The sequence below is a fragment of the Saimiri boliviensis genome, chromosome 9 (assembly GCF_048565385.1).
Source record: "Saimiri boliviensis isolate mSaiBol1 chromosome 9, mSaiBol1.pri, whole genome shotgun sequence".
NCBI classification, from domain to species: domain Eukaryota; kingdom Metazoa; phylum Chordata; class Mammalia; order Primates; family Cebidae; genus Saimiri; species Saimiri boliviensis.
The window spans coordinates 12843671-12866762 of NC_133457.1; the positions used below are offsets into that span (position 1 = coordinate 12843671).

At 37.4% G+C, this 23092-nt stretch overlaps 1 protein-coding gene and 1 long non-coding RNA gene across 5 annotated transcripts in view; one reads left to right on the forward strand and one right to left on the reverse strand.

Annotated features, from left to right (window-relative positions):
* The window catches only part of LOC141585585 (uncharacterized), a 371751-nt gene that overhangs the window by 239781 nt on the left and 108878 nt on the right, over nt 1–23092 (reverse strand). The gene's annotated exons all lie outside the window — the stretch shown is intronic.
* Nucleotides 112–23092, forward strand: part of AGTR1 (angiotensin II receptor type 1) — a 45543-nt gene continuing 22562 nt past the window's right edge. For 2 of the 4 annotated variants that reach the window (XM_074405475.1, XM_010335789.2), the window contains exons 1-2: nt 134–390; nt 10369–10452. The gene's annotated coding sequence lies outside the window, so the exon portion shown is untranslated. Of the gene's footprint in view, nt 391–491; nt 570–10368; nt 10453–23092 lie in introns of those variants that run through there. The other 2 variants (XR_012519119.1, XM_074405474.1) reach the window with 2 other exon arrangements.

Genomic DNA, 23092 nt, shown 5'->3' on the forward strand with positions numbered 1-23092 from the left:
TGGCATCCTTGCTGCCGTCAGTATCCTAAGAGGGAGGAGGTTGGGCCGGGAGGGTCTCCCGGGGCGGGGCGGAGGAGGAGGGAATGCAAAACAGAGCCTCGTCCCCGGAACCCAAGCGGCAGCAACGCCCCTCACTATAAATACGGAGTTGTCTCCTAGCCGATGATTCCTGAGCCTGACAGCCAGGACCCCAGGCGGCAGCGAGTGACAGGACGTCTGGACCCGCGTGCCGCCAGCAGCTCTGCCGGGCCGGGGCGGTGATCGATGGGGAGCGGCTGGAGCAGCCCCAGCGAGTGAGGGCGCACGGCCGGGACGCCGAGGCTGCGGGCTGGAGACCCGCACCCGCGCGGCCGGCCCTCGGCGGGACGTGACGCAGCGCCCGGGACGCGGGTGAGTCCGCGCCGACCGCCGGGCATGCCTGGGGGACTACAGGGGTGGGGTGCTAAGTTTCATGTCACGGTGTCCTAACGGCTGGCTCTCTGCTGGAAAGCTGTCGGTGACCAAGGAAAGGGCGAACACAGTTCTGGTGCGCGCCTGCCCCTGGAGCTGGCCACACTTTCCCAAATCAGGTGAGGGGCTTCTGGAATGGAAGGGAACAAGAGGGGGTTGTTTGCCACCTGCCCTGAAATTCTCAATCCCATTTTGACCAAACTCTTCCGCGTGCAAGCAAGAAATCTACAGAAATAATTTACAATTCAATAAACTTTCTTCCTGAGGCTTTTAGTTAACTGTTGTCTTTTAGCCGTCATCTGAGTGGGAAGCCAATATGACTCTGCAGAGCGTTCGTTTAAAAGTTGTGCTGCTTTTGAGGCGAAGCTAAGAGTGTCCCCATCCATGCCCTTTGCTTCGCAGACAATGTCCCAGCACTGCTCACCTCCCCTTACCTCTCTCCCTACAAACCATAGCGGTGGGTTCTAGACACGGGACGTCACTCCAACCTGGGCCAACCTCTCCCACCCTCAGGCTTCCCAGATGCCCTTTGAATGATCAAACTGAGGAAGGAGAAGCAGGAGGTCTCCGCACCCCAATCCCTACAGCCTTAGCCTGTGTATATGTGTAACTGAAACAGGATTTTAGCAAAAGGTCTTCTGGCTTCCAGGACTAAACAGAGCCTCTGGCAGGCCACTGCTCACTCACCACTCGGCACTCCACTCCATCCTCCAATTTTCTTAAATGCCCAGGTCAACGTCTTCACGGTAACAGCCTGCTGGAGCCCCTCGAAGACAGCAGCAATTCTCCCAAGCGTCTCCTTCTGCACCGCTTTTAAAGCTACCATTTGTGACCTGGCTATTGAACTCACCTGGGCCTTTTCTCTTCGTTTGCTAATAGCCTCGTTAAGTATTAAAAACCTACTCCCAGCCCTCAGGTGCCTTCTCTTAATGAAAGTTTGGGTGCTCACTTTCCCCTGGGATCAAATTTGGGACTTGGCTACATTTATTTCCTGTGTCATTCTGAGAAGAGAAAGTAAGCGGCAGGAAAGTTGGCACCCTATTGATCTATTTTATTACTTTGTTGAGAAACTTGTGCTTCCTCCTGAAGGGGCTGTATCCCAACAGGATTCTCTTGTTAGTTACCACCTGAGGATCTTGGCTCTGCAGGTGTTTATTTCCCATAGCATATTCTTTAACCCCCTTACAAGTCTTCTCTAAGAAAGAAACTGCCATACTGCCCTTGTCTTTTCTGGTGTTTCCCTAGCTATGAAGGCCCCACGTGCATAGCCTGTCCTCAGGCTGTGATGTACTCCGCAGTGATGCCCTGGTACCTTTCTTCCTCTCCACCACCCTTCCTGACAGTGTAGGGGTGGGAAAGCATGGGGAGAAGGGAAATGGAGGCTCCCATTTAACTGGCTGTGTGATAGTAGGAGCATTATTTAACAACTCTGAACCTCAAGTCTCTGCCCATAAGATCCCCTCCAGTGATATAATTCTGTAATTTCTTTTTATTTTATTTTTTTTTTCTGGTTATTGCTTTAAAATAAAAGTCTAAGCTTAAGGCTAGGTTATAGAAACTGCCAATCATAATTGCTAAGTCTCAATATCTGCTTAAGTTTTGTAATTCTCAGTTTCAAGTCTGTTATCCATTCTGCTCCACCTGCCCCCCCAACCCCCCACCCCCGCACCTTTTTTCCCCTGACTGCATTGTTCTTTATTCCCATCCTGAGGCCTTGATTTCTGGTTCTGCTCTTCTTTGACCTTAAACTGAATCAGCTCTTCCATCATTTAACTCAGAAGAAAACTGGTTTTCTTCCGCTGGTTCCACTGATGCCAATGGAAGACTTGTCTTCCTTGCAATTTGCAAAAATGTCTTTCAGTCAGCGGTGTTGTAGCAATGCTCCTGTCCCACAGCATTCTAAGTTTAAATCTTTCTCTCTGTTACCCTGCGTCAGTATTCAAAAAAGGACAAATTTGTGGCCTGAACAGGTTTCTCAGTTTTCTTTTTCTTTTGAGTTTGGGGTCAGAGTTGTGTGTGTATGTGTGTATATAATTTCGTTTTGGTTTTTTGTTCCTGCTGCTACTTACAACTGCTGTTATTTCGATTATGACTAATTAACACTAATGACTAACTTTCCCCTACCCTAGAGGGAAAATAAGGAAGACAAGTTTAATCTGCTACTTACCCAAAGCCCAGGAAAACTACTTTGCTGAGAAGGAATTTAAAACTCATAGTTTAAATGCATGATGCATGTCTGCTGTCATTTTATGTGTGCTGCCACGGTGCCCTTTCAAACAGATAACTGAGAGTTGCTGTATTTTGCTTTCAAATTTGTTACAGGGACAAAAATAGAGACCCCTCACATTTACGTGTTTTGGCTGCTTACTGGGAGGCCTGCCTTCTAGCCCCATGCTTACCAGTTTACCTAGCCCTTCTCTGTTCAGTCATGACTGGAGATTGCCAGAGGCTCCCAAGTAGGCTACCAAATTAAGAATTGTGTTTCGAAGTTTGAAGTAAGTCCAAGTGTTGTAAAGATTAAAAACGCTGTTTTAAAGATATGCTGTGGCAATAAACAAATACGGAGATAGAGCAACAAAATGTGACCAAGTGTCCAAGCCTAGGTTAAGAACACTTTTCTCCCATGTTATTAGCAAACTGACAAATCAGCTTTTCGATACATAGGGATTGAAAAATGCGATTATTTTTCTTCAAAATAGTCCTAATGTTTCTTTGTCAAAATTGCCTAAGAACACTGGATCATGTGGTTTGTGTTTCTTTTCACCTTGGTGCTCGTTAAAGCAGTATACTCAATCTCTGATAAGCAACAGTAAATATGATCGATTTGTATCCTAAATTTAGTTATCAGTTTACATTTTGTTTTATTCATGATATGAACTTTAGCTTCTAAAACTCAACTTTTTAATAGCTTAATATATAAAGCCATCTTAAATCAAGGAATATCTATAGGGACTTAAGGTAATAGTCAATTGAATTGGTGACTACCAATATCCTATTAAAGCTCTAAAATACAATATTTCAATCACAGAAAAAAAACCTTATAATTTGAAGAACTACAAAGTGCCAGATGTTTCACTAGTTATTACATTAGTGACAAATTACACAACTGGAAATAGAAAACAAAGTATATGTTTAGAACAGTCATAAAAGGACTAGTGACTATTGCTGCTAGCTGTGGTTGTATTAACATTAAAATATTTGCTGTCTGATTTTTCTTCTTTCTCATCATAGCAGATGCTCACAGGAGGAAAAAAATTTCTTGCATATGAAAATCAAAATTGTCTTTCAAAATATTACTTTACATTATTCTTATAGTTACTTTAGAAGGGTTTGAATTTGTTTTTGTTTTGTTTATGTTTGTTTCCTCAATAGGTGCATTCTCTGTCTTAAGTAGAAACAAATGTCTAGAATCTGTCAGTGATTGTCAGTCTCCTTCCTATTCCTAATAATATTTTTAATCGTGTTGTTGGTCTCACATTTAATTATTTTTCTAACATTTAAAAGTTTGGGAAATTGGTAAGAAATGAGTGTGCCTTGTTTCCTATTATTACAATGTGACTTCCTATTTCAAGTCTCAATTCTAGATGTTCTTAAAACTTAAAATCGTAGAATTAATAATCTTTCAGTTCGAGTCAACTTTGATATGATTTCTTGTCCACCTATACATACATAGATGCCTTCATCTTCACCAAATAATGTAGAAATTTTATTTAAATCAATGGATTTATTACTCTGTATGTTTGACTACAAAATAAGAATATTGAGAAATACACATATGATTGTGTACTGTTTTCTTTTTTGGGTTTTTTTTTTTTTTTTTTTTTTTGGCAGTCTTGCTCTGTTGCCCAGGCTGGAAGGCAGTGGCATGATCTCGGCTCACTGCAACCTCTGTCTCCCAGGTTCAAGTGATTCTCCGGCCTCAGCCTCTCTAGTAACTGGGATTGCAGGGGCAGACCACCACACCTGGCTAATTTTTGTATTTTTAGTAGAGATGAGGTTTTGCCATGTTGGCCAGGCTGGTCTCCAACTCCTGACCTCAAGTGATCTGCCTGCCTTGGCCTCCCAAAGTGCTGGAATTACAGATATGAGCCATTGCACCCAGTCTGATTGTGTATTTTTAAAGAGAATTTGTTATTGCTAATTTGCCAAGTTAGTTTAGATATTTTCTCATTCTGCATTAGTCAGAGATCCTCTTAACTACTTTGGATAGTGAAGAATTATGTCTTTGAAATATATCAACAACAGTTGCAGATACTTACGGAGAAAACACTGTGGATCTGAGTGATATTAGGCCCTGAGAACACACGCCAAAGTATAAAAACTGTCTTTTCCATAGAGAGGTAGTAGTCAAACTAAACACATATTTAGACATATCTCTAATAGTCTAATGCCGGTAGGCTGGGAAACCATTTAAAAATGGCCCCTCCTTCTGTCCTGCCTTTCAGACCAAATGGCATGCCTAAAGTGGTCACACTGTTTGGTTCTGGCCACTTCTGTAATAACCAATGCTCCTTTCCCCTCCTTGTGTGATTATAACTCCTTTGATAGTAGGGACCGCGCCTAACGTATCCTTGTTTTCTTTTACTAAGTATTCCACGAAGTCACTTACTTGCCTGTTTGTTGCTTATTTGTTTGGTTTTGGCTAAAACTATAGAAAATGTTAAATATATTTTTAGATCCTTATATTTTAAAAAAAGAAATGTTAAGAAATATTTTTTCTAATCTCACTTAGGTACACTATCCTATTACACTAAGATATTTTATTCTTTAGTCTTGCTAATTGAAGAGCTAAGCATAAATAAAGATTTTCAGTCTACAGCAGCAATGGCACAGGTAAAGTGGAAGAAAGAGTAAGGAAAGAAAATATTAAAACAAATAAAAGGTTGAACTATCAAATCAGTGGTTCTTAAGGTGACAGTGGCAGATAAGACAAGAATACTGGAATCACACAGGGGGCATATGAAATCTGTACATTTCATCCACACCTTCTAGACACATTGTATTACCAATTAGCAGGGAACCATCTAAAATTGTCTCATGTATCACAATCCCCATATCAGCATCATGGGTATCACCTGAGAGTTTGCTGGACCTGAAGAATCTCAGACCCTGTTCAGACCCATTAATTGCGTAAGAATCTGCGTTGTAACAAGATCTTCAGGTGATTCAAATGCACATTAATGTTAAAAAAAAAAAAAAAACAGTTCACAGTACCTATGGTTTGTTTAGATAATTATGAAGAGGTGTTTTCTTGGCTCTTAACATTTTTAATAAATCTAATATTTATTGAGTACATAAACATTCAAAACACAATGTTCAGTCTTTAAATGTTTTTACTTAATCCTCATAACAACCCTGTGAGATGGTTACTGTTTTATCTTCATTTTATAGATTGGGATACTGAGTAATAATGAGATAAGTAGCTTACCCAAAAGCAGTAACTGATACAGTCGAGGTATAAACATAAGAATTCTAATTCCATTGCCTGTACTCTTAGCTATTACTTACAGTGTCTGCTCAAAACTAAGCTACCTACTTTTTAAGACAAACTAATTATTTGAAAATTTGTTTAAGGTTTTAATTTGAGATCAAATTCTGTTTCCCTCATAGATTTTTTTTTAAAAACCAAACAAGATCTATTCCACTTGGGTCTAATGTTTTCCTGTCATTTTACTTTTAAGTGCAATAATGGGAAATGGGAAATTCTAGAAATTCCTTCTTTAACTGTTGGAAAAAATACCAAAACTATGACAGCCTGTCCAAATCCACTAAAATATATTTTATATGACTACTTTTTATGTATCGATTATATTTCAATGAAGCATTTTTTAAAAATAGTAGATGACATACTTTTAAAAACTAACCTTTGAGCCCAGGCGTGGCGGGTCACACCTGTAATCCCAGCACTTTGGGAGGCCAAAAAGGGAAGATCACTTGACACCAGGAGTTTGAGACCAGCTTAGGCAACAAACTGAAACCCCCATCTCTACAAAAAATAAAAATTGGCTGAGCATGGTGGCACACACCTGTAGTCCCAACTACTCAGGAGGCTGAGGTGGGAGGATCGCTTAAGCCTGGGCTGCCGTGAGCCATGATCACACTATTGCACTCCAGCCTGAGTAACAGAGAAAGACCCTGCCCCTAATAATAATAACAGTTTTTGATATCTCTATTTTTTCCCATAAAAATCCAAAATTTTCTGTTTACCTTTTGGTGCTTTCATGCTATAAACTAAATTCTTTCTTGGATTGAACAAGTTATTTTCTGTTTTCTACATACACATAGACTGTTCAGCATTCCAACTCAAATTACATATTACTTTTTCAGCTTTTAAATAAATGCTTATTTGCTAGAAGCATGATTTACAACAATGTAGTAAAATATAGTTACAACCAGTCTTTATTCAAGCAAGTGGTGATGTATTTTAAGCTAGTGGCTTCCCAAATGATTCAGTTCCTGAACTATTTCCCCCAGTGCAGGTAGATTCTGTGACAGCCATCAGTTGGGTCTGTCCAAATGTCTCCTGTTTTGACAGGGGCTTATTGATGTTGGTCAAAAGAGAGATGTGTATGGGTTCCCTGTAATCATGTTTGAGGGGAAAGCTATGCCAACAGGACTGAACAGCCATTTCAGTGGGATTGAGAAAATTTGTAGGAGATAAAATTTCACCAGCTGCTTGAATCTAGAACTGTAGATATTCAGGTAGCACTGACATTATGACATCTAATTTGTAAGTTATGGTTTAGGGCAAAATCAATCCAGGGCTGCCATCACAAGTCGTGGAAGTTTGAAAGGAGGAGAAATACCCAAAAGATATCCTACCCATAGGAGGCCAAGTTTCTTAGTACTAATAAAAAATAAACTACTAGCGATCACCCTCTATATCCCTTAAGAGTCCCCTGGTGGCTGAATACAATCTGTACAAGGTTTTCTTTTTAACAGCTGGAAAAGAAATCTCATAGCATAGCGGTTTTTTTCTGGTAAATTTCATACACTTAACAACTGTATCAGCATGTATACTTCCCTTCACACTTACAATTTTATCAGCACATATACTTTATTTTTTGACTCAAATTCTTCTTGCCATTCAGTTCAAAGACTTCTGCCCTTAGAATCAGAATTTTCCATTAACCCAGCTTTAATAATCTAACTCTCCTTCCCATTCAAATGATGTCACTCATATAAAACACATTGTATGATGATGTCTCCCAGCCCTCAGTTACACAGTTAATTGCTGCCACTTTATCATAAATGTAATACAGTTTGATGTGATTCTTGGGTAATGATTTCTTGAGTATGTCCTGGCCTTTTATCTATTGAGTTATCAGAATGGATTTTTGAGAGAACCCACAATTATTCATATTCCTTTTAAATTCCATTAAGTTAAGCCATATAATAGAACATGATAGTTGTTATATATTTTATATGAATATAAAATTTAACATATAATTTACATATTTTAAAATAATGGCAAGGAAAGATAATTGTAAGTGAAAAAATCGGTGTGTAACACATGAATCATAAGTGTGTTCCCACGTATGTATATACTTTGTAGATGCTTGTCAAGGTGCCATTAAGGTCTTGGGTTATTGGCATCTTAATAAAATTCATTTAATTTTGTTAGGGTTATTTTATTAGTAAAATCACTTACATATTTTCTAAATGCATGCATATCTATAGAGCCAATAAGAAAAAATAGGAAGAATATACATCTTAAGAGCTTTTGAGGATGATTTTTTTTCTTTTTCTTTTTTTGTATATATCTACAAAATTTTCTAAAATGAATCTCTCTTGATTTTATATTTTCACTTTCTATTTTTCTTGGAATTTCTATTTATTTATAATTCACTCTAGATTTTAGGTACTAGACAACTACTATTAACTCTCTGGAGAATGGTACTATCAATCTGACCCTTTTTGTAAATTTTTTTTCTAAGGTACACCAATGCCTTGCAAAGAGTCCACAGAATTCACACCATCATGGTATTCTATAGAAGAAATCATTTTATGCGAAATTTCTTTTGTTTTGTTTTGTTTTGTTTTTTGAGATGGAGTTTTGCTCTTGTTACCCAGGCTGGAGTGCAATGGCGCGATCTCAGCTCACTGCAACCTCTGCCTCCTGGGTTCAGGCAATTCTCCTGCCTCAGCCTCCTGAGTAGCTGGGATTACAGGCACATGCCACCATGCCCAGCTAGTTTTTTGTATTTTTAGTAGAGACAGGGTTTCACCATGTTGACCAGGATGGTCTCAATCTCTTGACCCCATGATCCACCCACCTCGGCCTCCCAAAGTGCTGGGATTACAGGCCTGAGCCACCGCATCCTGCCCCGAAATTTATAGATCCTTCTAATGCTAACATTATCGTGTATAACAATGCTAAAGGTGGTATGCCTAGTTGTTTAAAAACTAACCTATATACAGTCTTCTTGAATAATTCTTCAACTTTAAATAAAAATTATTATTTTAAAAACCCTCCTTTATATAATGAAAAATACTGATGAATTTGAATACATAAAAATAAATGCTAATAGAGTAAAAAAATACCATAAACAAGGAACCTAGGAAAGCTGTTTACCAGCCATTACATGTAAAATTGAAGTTTCCTTAATATAATGTGAGCTCTTTAATGTGAAAAACAATAAGTCACCTAATTGAAACATGAGCAGAAGCCATGGCTGAGCAAACTAGTAGGAGAATATCTATGGAAACAAAAGGAAAATGAAAAGAAGTTCCATCTCATTCCTAATTAATGAAATGCAAGCAAAACAAAGATATACCTTTTTACTTATCAGATAAAGAAAAAAGATAAAATCTAGTTTCTTGGTATTATAAATTGGTGTAACCTTAATAGAGGACATTTTGTAAATATCTATCAAAAACTTAGCATATACAAACAATTTGGTTCAACAATCTGTTTAGAACTTATTCTACTAATATATTCATGTAAGTATAAAAATGCATATATATAAATATTATTATTGAGACATTTTTGTAGTAGCCAAAAGGAAAACTGAAGAAAAAAAAGATTAAGGCTCATTAATAGCAGACTGGTTACATAAATTATGTGTCAGCACAATCAATGAAATATTGTACAGTCATCAAAATGAATGAGGCAGATTTATATATGCTGATGTAGGAAATCTGCTAGCCATGATAAGTAAAATAAATAAAGCAAAGAAGAAAATACTATGATGTATAGAAAGAAAAAACTATGGATATACATATTTATATGCATGTGTATGTATTTTTTATGAATATACATATTTATATGCATGTGTATGCAAGTCCTAGAAAGAGACATAGGTAATTATTAGTGGTACCTCTGGGAAGTAGATGCAGAGAAAAGTAATAAAGGGTAAGGATATGTTTACTTTTGTCTTACATCCTTCTGTAACTTGACGTTTATACGACACACTGGCATTACTTCTATGAAAAAGAAAAGAGAATAGGTAAACTTTTTAAAAGATATTTTTTTAATTATGGTAAAATAAAATTTGCGTAAGCTTAATACTAAAAGTAGAATCATTTAACCAAGTTTAGTTATAAATTCACAAGTAACAATCCAATCTATTTTCATATTCTTATGTTTAGTAGCCACGTCTATAGAAAGAAATTGCTTAGAATAAGACTGCACTATTTTACCTCAAAATATTCTTTTTCTCTTTGCCTAATGTATATCTACAAAGGCGTTGGGTAAGATGTTGACCACAGGCAGGAAGATGATAAGAACCTGTGCCTACCACTTAATACAATCTGACTCTATATAAGGAAAAATATGTCCTTGATGTGAACCAGACGGTTTTATTTCCTTCAAAAACATTCTTAAGATTCAGTGTTGAAGCTTCACTCTGTAAATTAAAAAATAAAAACCTGACTGTATTCAGTGAATTGCTTTAATCTTTTTATTTTCCATTCTAGGTTTGATATTTGACAAATTGATCTAAAATGGCCAGGATTTTATCTGATTAACTCACTGATGCCATCCCAGACGGTCTGCACCAGGTAAATGCCTTACACCTACAGCAGTGTGTTCATCAGTAGTTTTCTCTAACGCGTCAGCGGTGTGGAGAGCAAAAGGGCCCAAAGGTGTCATTGTCTTATGAAAGAAGTAGAGGAAGCAGAAAATAATGAAATCCCTGTCTTAACCACATCCCCTCCAATTACAGATTAAGAACGTTATGTATTTATATGGCTTTAAATGTAAATAACATCAGAATTACTAAGCTATTTCCATTCATGTACTGAGGATGAAGCACGTGAGAAAGTCCTTTGCCAAGGACTCCATGTGACTACAGGTTATTGCTCTGAGCAGTGTTCATCCTGTGTAGAGGTTAAGAGGACCAGGAGGGAAACTACTGTATTCTCTTGTCACCCACTTCCTGGGTGATTTGGGTTCTCCGCTGCCCCAATGTTCTTTTTCAAAAGTCTTACGACCATAAACCTTAACAGTTGACCTGCTCACCTTCAGTAAACCCAAATGTCTCAGAGTCTCATTCTTACATACTTCCACCTTCCTCCAGTGATTAGATACAGGAAAAAAGACAATGTGAAATTGGAGATGGAGGTGCCCTCTTGCCTTTTGACAGGCATGAGTCACAGGGCAGGGCATTAAACTCTCTCACAACCTGGTGTGGAGCACAGCAGGGTTAGCCAGGACGACTTCGTCTATCTCACGTTTGTTACATGGGCCTGCATGATATTTTTCATAACAAGAGTCCAGGATTTATCTAACAGGATTTTTTTCCCCCTAACAAAAACTCAGCTCAAAGAACAAACCCTCAGCTTCTCCTAGTCCCCTCCAGGGAAAATGGAGAGTAGCTTGTCCTATTCTGAATGTGTTTTGCTCCCATTTTATCAAAGTAGAGGATAGTTAGAATAGGTAGGAGCTGGGTGGGTAGATAAATATTAGAGGTGACGCTTCTTCTTTGCTATAATAGATTGGCAACTGGGAATAATTTTTCTGGAAGGTACTCCACAGTGGTGGTGGTAGAAAACGATTTAGAACAGCTTTGATCTTAGACATAAAAATAGTAACGCTTTACAGAGTTCTTTCAATGGATATCTGTAGGGATGTTTTGTTTTGGGAGGTTTTTTTCTGATTTTGGGTTTTTTTTTAGATATAGCAAAGCTTGGGAATCTGGACTGTGCAAGTTTTCAGCAAAAATCCAGCTCTGGAAAGAGTGTATTAAGATACATATCCTAGGATGACACGAAGACAGTATACTTTATTTTACATCTTCAAAGTATCGAACAAAAGAAGTTTTGTCCGTGATACCCAATCAGCCCAATAGCAGAAAAGGCAGGACAGTTAACCCAGGGGGTTCCAACTGGAAATAATTCTTGAAATCAGCCTTCCTTGTACTGTATTTGGGAAGTCTTTGATTTCTAACACTCACACATTTGTAGCAAAACTTCCAAAATAACTGATTTTTGCTTAGGAATGACAAAACACAGAAGAAAACATTCTGTAAAATTTTCAACTTTTCAAACCTTTAACTTTCAGATGAATAAGCAAAACATACCTAATTCTAAGACGCTATTTTTTGTTTGTCAAAGAACTGATGTTATACCGATTCTAACACTAATTAGCAGCTTTGCCCTAGGTTTCCTGTAAATAATCTCCAAAGCCCTATCCCAATCGGTGAGCAGTATACTGAAATACAAAAAGTTTTCACTAAAGGACCTTCTGAACTTTGCAATCTCCCTTTAAAACTTTTACCAACTTAAAACTACAGAACTCTGATCTCTTATTGATTTAAACCAGTGATGTGTAAACAGCATTTCAGAGCTTATTTTACAGAACCAAAAAATTCATTCTGAAATCTACTCATGACAAATGGGAAAAACCTGGTTGGCACAATTAAATAACTAAAGAACCACATTCAATGGCTTAAAATTTATAGACCTGCACCATCCAGTATGGTATCCATTTACTGTATGTGGCTATTTACATTTAAATATAAATGTATTACAATTAAATAAAATTAAAAACTCAGTTCTTCTGTTGCACTACCCTAGTCTCAAGTGCTCAGAAGATACATGTGGTTAGAGGACAGCACAGATACAGAACATTTCTATCATAGGAAGTACTATTGGGCAGTACTTCTGTAAACGCATTTGTTAATAATGCAGCACTTTCATGGCCACTTGGTAAGAAAGTTTTCTGCTCTTTTAAACTTATTTGGGAAATATTTAATATTTTGGAAATTCCAAATTTCTCAGTGTTAGATTATCTAATGTATAGCTCTCACAGGCCACATTTTCTTATTCCTGTTTGCATATTAAAATATATAGAATTGGCTGGGCATGGTGGCTTATACCTCTAACCCCAGGGAGGCCTGGGTGGGCAGATCATGAGGTCAGGAGTTTGAGTCCAGCCTGACCAACATGGTGAAACCCCATCTCTACTAAAAATACAAAAATGAGCCAGATGTGGTGGGGTGCACCTGTAATTCCAGCTACTTAGGAGGCTGAGGCAGGAGAATGGCAAGAGAGAGAGAGAGAGAAAGAGAGAGAGAGAGAGAGAGAGAGAGAGAGAGAGAAGTATTTCATGTGCTTTTCTAAAGTTGAGGTTCTTGATTTTTTTAACTTTATGAGAAGTACTCACGGTTACACTGAGGTAAGAACTAAAATATATGGCTGTTGCCTTGGTTACCGACATTGCTGACAGCTTCAAGTAAGCAGAAGTAAAAAAGATGTAGGATCATTTTTAACGGGCAATATTTTCTTCCTTACTCATTTCTTTCTGTAAGATTAAGTATTCCAATAATGATAAACATTTCTCCATCACATAGACATAAATAGAGCTGATTTTTTAAACAGTTGGAGAGCCAAACCAAACAAGTATTAGAGCACTTCTTCTTTTAATAAAAATGTACATATTCGAAGCTTTTATTTTTATTTAAATTGCATGTCACTGATATGATTTGGATATTTGTCTTCTCCAAATCTCCTGTGGAAATGTGATCCCCAGTGTTGGAGGTGGGGCCGGGTGGGAGGTGTTCAGATCCTGTGGGTGGATCTCTCATGAATGGCTTGGTAGCCTTCCCATGGTAATAAATAAGTACTTGCTCTGAGACTGTGGCACCTCCCTCTCTCTTGCTCCTGCTCTCGCCATGTGACATGCTAGTTCCCTATCACCGTCTGCCATGATGGTAAGCCTCCTGTGGCTTCACCAGAAGCAGAAGTTAACGCCATGCTTTCTTGTAAGCCTGCAGAACCAGGAATCAGTTAAAGCTCTTTTCTTTATAAATTACCGAGTTTCAGATATTCCTTTATAGCAACATAAAAATAGACTCAAACAGTCACAGATAACAATAGTTTTTCATTTTTCATCAATATAATTGTCCTGTTATGTTCTTAAAGTTCTTAGTCACTATTTGTCACTAATATGATCCCATTAATAAAATGAGTCTCAGTTATTTTCCAGTCACTCATACCTAGCAGTTCAATTACATTTAGTTCCTGGACTAATGATCATGTGTTACATAAGGAAAGAAATTAAAAACAAATTTGTCTTTGAGTCATCAAAGCATCAAGCGTTTGAAATAGCTATATAACTATCTGTCTAAAAAGGACATAAATATCCAGCTGATATTTCCTTTACACATTTAATAGTATCATTTTTCAATGAAAGCATAAATAATGTAAGTTTGAATCCAGTTTGGAATTTTAAAATAATAATCTCAGTATCTTACAGAAAACAAAAGCAAGATGAATTGCTAGCCATTTGTGTTCTGGGTTTTTTTTTTAATAAACAGATATGAAGCTTGCTTTATGAAACATGTTTACTTTAAATAACCGATTCACATAATTCACAGTAACATTCTTTCTTTGCTTAAATAATATAGCTAGATGTGCTTAGCACATAATTCTATAGAAAATAGTAATTTAAATTAGATTTAAATAGAGATAGATGATAGATAGATAGATTTTTTTGAGACAAAGTCTCACTTTGTCCTCTAGGCTGGAGTGTAGTGTCATGATCATACTTCACTGCAGCCTTAAACTCCTGAGCTCAAGCCATCCTCTTATCTCGCCCTCCCAAGTATCCATGACTACAGACACATGCTCCTTGCCCAGCTGATTATTTTTTTAATTTTTTATAGATGTGGGGTCTTGCTACAATGCCTAGGTTGCTCATGAACCCCTGGCCTCAAGTGATCCTCCCACCTCAGCCTCCCAAAGTGCTTGGATTACAGGCACGAACCACTATACCCAACCAATATTAATATTTTTAAAAATTAAAAGAGCTCAAAGAAATAGGTTTTAAATGTAGAGGCTCTGTTTTGCTGACAGGAAAAGCTTTTAGCTAGAATCAAGAGAGCTGTTGTCTTTTCCCATCAATTAGTCATTCCTTTTAAGAAGATTTAAATATATGAGTCATTTTTAAAATTCCAGAAAGATCTAGTATAACTCAGAAATGTAATAATGCAGTGCAGACCTGGTGGAAAATAACTATTTATCTGAAACCGGGTCTTAATGCCTTTCCCAAATCTAAACAAATGTGAGACTCACCCAGAGAACTGGCTCAACAGGAACAATGTAGTATTGCAGGTCCAAAATCCAATCCAAAGCAGCATTCTTCCTCCCCACATCTAGGCAAGGCCAAAATACTTCTGCACACAGTATGGACACCATTAAAAAAAAACAAGAGCCACTGTAGCTAAAACCAGTTGGCGGGTAAGAGCTGTCTTTTGACCCAGAGTTTACACCTTTACTCCTCAGTAAAACTCCCCCATCAGAGGGAAAATAAGATGGGCAGTTTGCTGCCTCCTGGTCCCTCCAGCCTGGTCAGTGAACAGAATGGGAAGATACAACAGCTTAGTGTCTTCCTGAACGATGCAAAGCAAGAAATCCAGTCTGCTTTTGCAAAGTGAAAGCAATGCAAATTCAAGTCACTAATCATAAGAGCATCTCATGTTATATATAAGATTATTGTATAACAGTAATGGGCCAGCCATATTTTATTCAACACTGAACCATTAATGAATACCAGTCTTCCTTTCACTTATAGAATGTTTATCTATACATGACTAAACAAATAGGGAGCATTGGAAATGGTCCTGTGAAAAATACTGACTCACAATGTATCAGCTGAGTTTGGGGCAACTGAGGTAGTAGGAGGCTTTCCCTGGACTTTGGCTAGAATGTAGGTTTAAATTGATGGATGAATTAGACAAAACGTACTCGCTGAAAGAGAAATACAATATGCACTAATTAAGTGAAGGAAAAAACTATACTATGAATAAAAAAATGTGAATAAATATGAAAATTTGAGTTTTAAACTCCTTAAGATAACGTGACAAATGTAACAGACCTAATTTAACATCTTAAAGACATCTGTGTGACCTATTTTGTAGGGTTTTTTTCTTAGGACAATGCTTCAGTATTTTTAACTTTCATATTTAATCATTTTTTTTCTTTTTTGGTTTCTATGGTATCACCATCAATCCATATTGGTTGGAGGGGAAGAATGAATACATATATATATATATATATATATATATATATATATATATATATATATATTCATATCTCCCAAGAGAAAGTAATTCTGAAATCTTCTTCAGCAATTCAGTCTAACAATTAAGAACCCTTAAGCTAAATAGAAAAATTCATTTCACAGGAAACTTTTATTCAATATGTATAATTAGTTTTAGTTAACTTTATTAATGAAATGTCGCAAATCAATTAGGTTTGCAATAATCAGATACCGAGGACCCAAGAGGAACTATCACAAGAGGGGAAGGTGATATACAATTTAGTTGGGAAGCAAATGTAATTAGATTTGATCAATTGAGTATTCTTGTCCCGATGTGGAGTCAGTCACATACCCAAGCTTGAGAATACATTTGGAAAAGAAGTAGAAAAAAAACAGTATGACTTAGAAAATGTCCTTGTGGTCCTATTGACCACAACTGGTAGCCAAAAAGGGCTTTGGCACCACAGGTAGACAGGTTTTGTTCAGACAGGGCTGTTTTAAATTTCTCTTTAAAATCTGAATGGTTTTACATAGGGCAATATATAAACTTTCCTATTTGCCACAGACTCTACCACTCTTTAATGCCTTATACTGGGTATTTCAGTATAAGGTATTAACTGCCCCAATCCCAGTGGCATTTCAGCTATTTAACTGCCCAAATCCCAATGGCATTTCAGTTTGCAACTATCATGACCTAGAAGTTAGTGATTGAACAGTTATGAGGTACCTTAAAGTTTCTTCCCTTTGCCTCTAGAATAGGAATATCAAAGAAATGTTGTGATGATAGGAATACTTCGGAAAGAGGATATTAGACCCCAGGTATTCCTACTTAGGGCTACAGTTTGCATTAGATTCTACTGTGTTTCAGTCAGTAAGTATTTTTGGATACCTACATGCCAGACACTGTGCTCAGCACTAAGCACAAAGTTATCAACAAGGTAGACAAAAATCCTTGGCCTCATACAACTGACATTCCAGTGCATGAAGACAAAAACAAGTCAAATTTATAATATGTTAGATGGCATGAAAATGGAAATAAAGTGGAAGGGAGGCTTCAGGTTTAAAAGGGTGTTTAGGGGAAGTCTGCTTAGGAAGAAGGAGGAAGCTATATGGACATCTGGGAGAAGATTGCTGCAGGCAGAGGGTTGAGCAAATGCAATTTCCCTGAGGCAGCAGTGTGATGGCATAGTCAAGGCACCGGGGTATGCCAGGGTCTTCAGAAACCACAGAGAAGAGTAGATAACAAAAGTGAAATCAAGTATTGAAGAATATGAACTGACAGGAACTAGAGACATATTTAGAATTGATGCCAGAACAGGGGTAGTAAGTGGAATTTTAAAAGCTAAGTGATTTAAAGACTTAAAATGCTCTGAAGTGTAGTGAAATGTTCCCAAAACTGTAGATTCTCCCAAGAAACCAGGTGCATAATTTAGTCCTCAGTGATTGGTTCTGTGGCAATGACTCCAGTAATTCCTTCTGAACACTTAACTACCTTATTCGGTGCTTTTGGTATACTTCAAATATACTCTGCCTGTCACTGACCTATAATCTGTGTCTCTGGGCCTGAAAATACAACTTTTAAGTAGTAGAGGGTTAGGGCTATACGACATTGCCACTAGATTATTTTTAATGAAAGTTTTGCCATTTTAGATAAATATAGCAATGTATTCAAACAAGTCCCAGGGATACCACTGAATGTAAAAATGTCATGTACTAGTTATTCCATTTAAATTATTTTATCTTCAAGTCTAATAAGAAAATTCTAAATAAAATTACATATTTGGAATTGCGTGTGTGTTGTCCATTCACATATAAGTAGCAATAAAATTATTTAATGGAAAATTCAAATCAGCTAACTCTAAAAATGTACAGATAGTCTGAATGAGAGGAAATGATCCTCACTTTGTGTTATTTTTCAGTGGTAGCATTTTCTCATAATTCCCATGCTTTTCTCATGTCCTATTATTCTTTAAGATTTCCTAATAAGGATTAGGGAATAGGCATATTTAACAATCTGCATTCGCAGGTTGGAAACAAGAAAATGAAGACTAATAGTTTCTCTCCTGCTAATCTGATTTTCTACAGCTCCTCTCCTACCAGCTTAGGCAGAGGACTTAGTTACTATTTCCAACAGATGAGAGCTAAGGAAAAGACAAGAATCTGTGATGTCATGACTCCCCCAAACGGGTAGCTGCCTCACTGGGCTCCATTAGAGACTTCCCCCAGAGTGAGAAATAAGAAATTATCATGAGTAGAATGAGAAAAAATGCAACTTCCTTTATTTGAGAAAAACAGTAGTAGCTCAATGCTGGGAAGTTCTGTGGCCTAAAGGGCTTTGAAAATAATGTGATTTCTGATAAAATAAATAAATAAATAAACGAATGTCATTATTCTTGCTTATTGTCACTGTTTTGGTCAAATAGGATTTTACCAAGCATATTTCACATTGTTCTAAGTCTAAGTAAATTGGCAATTAAATGTTATCATTAGGATATATTTTGATATTGGAAAAAGTAAACCATAAGAAAGTTAGTTTACCCTCGTATTCATATATACGTGTGCTTTGTGCTAAAAATAGTTATTTAATAAGAATCTATGACTATAATAATTTATTTAATCTTTGTATTTCTCTGAGCCTTAGAGAGTTTGTGACTTGAATACCTTTCAAACAACCAGTACCCTGATTGAAATCCAGAATTTTGTTAATCACTATGCAATGGTCATACTTACCCCCAAACTGTATACTGTCAAAATGCCTTTTTAGCAAATTAAACTGAATTGTGTCCAGGGAACTGCAGGTCTAATCAACACTAGGGGAAGGGGAAGGTGGTCCTCAGCAAGGCTCGTGTCCTTTTCAGAGCATTCCACCAGTGTCCTTGTCCTCCTCTGCAGAGCTCCTCAGCTATACTCCCCTTCCTAATCCCCCCATCCCACAGTAGAACCATACACTTCTCTCATAGAAGCTCTGGTCTCACAGAACTAAAAAGGAGGCCCCTGAAAATGGGGTTGGGTTGAGTTGACAGAGATGTGTAGGGCTCTTTAAACTGAATTATAATCCAAAGAGAACAGTATCTAGTACAATTTCAGGTCCCAAGGCTAGTTAATAGTACAAATACAGTTATTTATTTATACCTGTACAGGAATTTATTTCCCAGTACCTTTTATATTACTAACATCCCATAAAACCAGCCGTGTAAGGAACTAGAACATTTTGAGAATGCACGATATATAAGCTTAAACAAGAAGTTTTCATCCCTAATTAAAAAATAAACTAGTTCATCACTACTTCCTTCAAGTCCTTCTGCCTCTGATTTCTCTCTTGAAAAGAGATATTATACAGCATTTTAGAGAAAACAAACATTTCTTTTTTTTTTTTTTTTTTTTTGAGACGGAGTTTCGCTCTTGTTACCCAGGCTGGAGTGCAATGGCGCGATCTCGGCTCACCGCAACCTCCGCCTGCTGGGTTCAGGCAATTCTCCCGCCTCAGCCTCCGGAGTAGCTGGGATTACAGGCACGTGCCACCATGCCCAGCTAATTTTTTGTATTTTTTTTAGTAGAGACGGGGTTTCACCATGTTGGCCGGGATGGTCTCGATCTCTTGACCTCGTGATCCACCTGCCTCGGCCTCCCAAAGTGCTGGGATTACAGGCTTGAGCCACCGAGCCCGGCAAAAACAAACATTTCTAAGTCACAAGGGGTGGAATAACCAAAAGGTTGAAAATTGCATTTTAAGCAAGATTATGGGTTTTTTTCTTTGTATTGTCTAAATTTGAATAGTTTCTTAACCTTAGTTTTTTAACTGCTCCGAAAATGGTTTCTGTCCCTGGTTGACTCTTGTTTCAAAGCAGTATTTTGTCTGGTAGAGTCACAGAGTTAAGTCATCATTCAGATCAGAAAAAAATGAGACAAATTAATCTCAATCGCACAGTCTTCTTATTTAAAAATAAAAATAAATCTCAAGTCTAAGAATAAATCATCTTTGAGACTCTCCCAACTCTCCCAACTTGGGATCTAATTTTAAAGGTAAAAACTTCAGAAGAACTGTTGAGGGAGCAACCGGTGCCAGGTACTGTTTCACACACGTGGTCTTTTTTATCCGTTGCTCACAACACTTAGTTGTAACTGTAATTATTGTCATTGTATTGTGTTCCCATTGTATAAGGGAAGACAGAAAGAATCAGAGAAAATAATAGTGAACATCTATTCATTGTACACTTACGAGTGTCAGGTACTGTGTCAGTCACTCCATCTGCATTTTCTTGTTTAATCTAACAACAAAAAATAGGCTAAATTATCTTATTGGCTGTATTTTCTTTACAGAAACCGAGGCTAAATTTCCCCAATGGCTAATCAATGCCAGGGGCAGCAACTCAAATTTGGGAGTAATTCCAACACCTTGGTTCCAACCATTTTTCCCCCAGAAATAACCCACCAAATTCACCAGAGACTAAGATCTTACTGTTACTGTTTAATTAACTGCTACAATTACAGCATTTTAAAAAATATAAATGAGCACTGTGCTAGTATTTAATTATAGGTTTATACTGATATTGAGTGCAAGTATAAGCTAACATCATTTTGAATTATAGTAGATCAGTCAGGAGCGCTGAGATGAATGTTCGGGATAGAATAAAGCAGATATTTTTCTGTCACATTTCAGTGAGGAAAATTGTTAATTCATATGCCACCAGTCTTCAGCAGAAATGCAACAGGAAATGAAGAAAAACTTAACGACTTTAAATATGGTGGTCTGTAGTACAAATTATCGTGCCATAAATTAGTTTCCTTCTGCTGTAGAATTGATCATTTTGATTATGTAGACAAGCAGTACAAGACATTACTAAAATTATTCTTGAATCCTAGCTTTGAGAGCTATATAAAACACTAGGCAATTTGCCTACAAATACGTAGAAAACAATTTTTTAAAGGATTGGGATGAGTTATTTTCCCCTCTGTTAAATATTAGCCTTTGAAATGAACCCAGCTGATCTGCCAAATAACACTTGCAAATTGTTGTGTTTTAATAAAGTGACAGACTGAGAGGGAAGCCACACTAGACCTCCTTATGCTTTTAGAGGTGTTACAGGGCAGGAGCATTATGCAATAATGCCTTTTAAAGGAAGTGAGCTTCCTAGCATTACACCTTGCCTGGCAACAAATGTAGCCACTTACTGAAATTCAGGCATAATTATAATCTATGAAAATCTAGCATCAGAATCCCAAATCTCTGGTGCAATACTCAGTAAATTACAGCTTTTATGTCTGTAATATTTTCAGCCATTCTATTTAAATATGTGAATATATAAGTGGGAAGTTTCTTCAGGAGGTCTGCTCCATATGCTAGGGAAAGGTTTTGTCATTTCTAATCAGGATGGCCCTGTAAATGAGACATTTCAGGTTTCTGGAAGGCTCAGAGCCTGGGCTGTTACTGGCAGAGGGTAGACCCAAATGGACTACTCTAGTGAAAAATCTCCAGGTGAACATGGAACACAGTGAAAACCTGGGGTACGCAACTTGCAGTAGAGGCCACCAGCAAGGGTCAACTCTATTGTAACTTTAACCAGGCAAGCTCAGTCTCATGCATTCATTTTTAAATGGCAACAGAGCCTTTTAAAAATAAGACTGAAAGGGCATTAGTTTTTAAACCTATATAGTATGACTAATTAAATAAAATTTTATTTTAAAGCCCATATAAAAGTAGTAAAATTGATGTTTTACTAAATCGACTGGGAATATAAATCGACTGGGAATCCAACCACTTCAATTTTTATTTTGTTGCATTAGGAAAATAAATGCTTTGAAGTTTAAACATGGGTTTTAAATATATTGGCAGAAAAACTATTTTGCATAGGCATTTTGAAGAAAATAAATTTTGTTCACGTGATTTGTGACTGGCCATTGATTTCCATATTTAAGAGTGTGAAGGTTGTGCTCAGCTGGCTGCTAGAAATAACAAGGGAGACTCAGTCTTGTTCCAAATGGAAGGGCTCCTATTAGGTTTCCTTCTTCATTTCTTAAAGTGTTGTGATTTTTTTTTTTATTCCCTGGTGTTATGTCTTGAGATTTTAAATCTTAAAACATGCAATTAGGTATTGAAGTTGAAAGCTGAAAGTCTCAGCTAGCTACTAGTGGTTTCTTAAAATAGGTAATACAGACCTCTAGTGGTTGAACAGTTTGAAAACCTCTGCAAGAAAAGGAAATTGTGCAGAAAGTGCCCGCATTTTAAGGGGGAAAGTTCGTTAAAATTATTCAGATGAAAAAAATGCACATATCTCAGGAAAAAAAAAAAAAGCCAGAATGGGCTTCAGGGAAGGTGGCACACTTCCCATCCTTTTAGATGTTCCTCACTTCCTCTAAATAAGTAAAAACTCTAGCCAAAGTCATAGCAAGAAGCCTGGGTCTGTATTATTTTTCTCTAAAAGACCCTGTGAACAGAGCTGCTAGATTTCTGTATTATGTGAAACATGTATTTTGTACATAGTTTTGCCTCACTGGGGCTTTGCTTCCTTTGTACTCCAGGGCTCCTTATGAAAACAGAATCTTCAGCCACCCCTGCTTGCCTGTCCTGTTCTCCGGTTCTGTCCACGGGCAGCCATACTTCAGTGAGCTCAGTGATTGGATGGTCCCTTAGTCTACATGAGGGAGAAACTCCGTGTGCCTCTAGACTAGTGCTTCTCAAACCCTAACGAACACCCAAGTCGCCTGGGGAATCCGCTTAAAATGCAGACTCTGTCTAGGTCTGGGGTGGGCCCTGAGGCTGTCTTGTTCTTAAACTTCCAGGTAATGCTAACGCTGCCCATCCAGGGCCACCAGGAGCAGCAAGCCGGCTCCATGACAGCTCTCTTTATTTCTTCATTACACTTTTTGTTTTCACTCATTTCTTCTTAGTTTGCCTTTTTACTTTAATGACATCTCTTAAAATTTTAATATTTGAATTTGTAAAATATTTAAAGTTCTCTTTCACTTCCCTATGTACAAGTATCTCTGAGAACCTGTTACTTGAAGTTTTAAGAAGTTGATCTCAGATTTTAAATAGATTCTGTGTCATCTGTTCATCTTGAAAAGTTCATGGTAGTTTTGAGCACCTCTCTAACTGCTTGAAGCTATTGGGCACTTGTAGCCACAATTAAATATCTGATTAGCCATAGTGACAGAGTG